We start from the raw sequence: 1,392 nt of genomic DNA on the forward strand, positions 1-1,392 counted from the left end.
ACGTAAGGTCGTAAATTAGTCTTGTTTTACTTCTAGTTATTTGTAATCCGTATTTTTTTTTCGTAATTTACTCAGCCCTTCGTGTAATAGGATAAATAGGTTAAAGAAGTCAGTTGAAGTTGATGACAATGAGTCTTCAGTGAATCAAAACAAAGAAAAGTCTGGTCAATCAAAACGAAGAAAAGTGGTGAGAAAGTATGATTCCAAGTACTTAGAAATGGGATTTAATTGGAATGGAGATGAAGAAGATCCACGACTACGATGTATTATTTGTTGTGATCAACTTGCAAACGAGAGCATGCGCCCAAACAAATTGCGTTGCCATATTGAGACGAAGCATCCCGAGTTGAAAGACAAACCCCTCGAATTTTTTGAAAAGATGCTAAGCAAGTTGAAGACAGGACAGAGCGTTATGCAACGTTACACCAAAGTTAATGAAAAAATCTTTGTACGTGTCTTACCTGATCAATTTGAGAATCGCGAAAGCTGGTAAGCCACATACAATTGGAGAGACTTTAGTTCTTCCAGCTATAAAAGATACAGTTAAAGTTTTCTTTGGTGATAAGAGTGAACAAGAAATTGAAACAATTCCTATTTCTAATAACATGGTCACGCGTAGGATCGATGAAATGTCTCGATGGATAGAACATCAGCTAATTCAAAGAGTTTGTGAAAGTACAATTTTCTCCTAACGACTAGATGAATCTACTGACGTACAAGGTCTGTGCCAGCTACTTGTTTTTGTGCGTTATATATAGAACTCCGGACCTCATGAAGATATGTTGTGATGTGAACCAGTCAGTCGAAGTACTAGCGATGATATTTTTAAGACTATTAATACTTATGTCAAAACAAAAGGTCTTGATTGGAATAAATGTGTCGGAATATGTACGGACGGCGCACGGGCTATGTGTGACAAAAACAGTGGTCTGGTGACCAGAATACTTGAACTTAATCCAAACGCATCATGGACTGACTCACTGCAACCTTCACAGAGCAGCGTTAGTATCAAAATGTATATCTGATGATTTTAAAAATGTTTTGAACACTTCCATTAAAATAGTGAACTTAATAAAGTCAAAGCCATTGCAATCGCGCTTATTTGAGAAGTTGTGCGAAGAAATGGGAAGCAATCATAAATCACTTCTTCTGCCCACAGAAGTACGTTGGCTCTCGAGGGGTAAAGTGCTAACAAGACTTACAGAACTCCGCGAAGAAGTTGTTATATTTCTGGAAGTGAGCCTCAGAACAAATTCCTCGTTGCGCAAATATCTCGCAAAATCGCTTTTACCGTATTTGGCAGTTAGTTTTGAAAAAATATACGAACTGAATTTGTACTTGCAAGGAGCAAAAAGGTATCAGTATATTTGCAGTTCATGAGAAAATTCGAGG

Source organism: Limulus polyphemus, unplaced genomic scaffold, assembly GCF_000517525.1.
Source record: "Limulus polyphemus unplaced genomic scaffold, Limulus_polyphemus-2.1.2 Scaffold5711, whole genome shotgun sequence".
NCBI classification, from domain to species: Eukaryota; Metazoa; Arthropoda; class Merostomata; order Xiphosura; family Limulidae; genus Limulus; species Limulus polyphemus.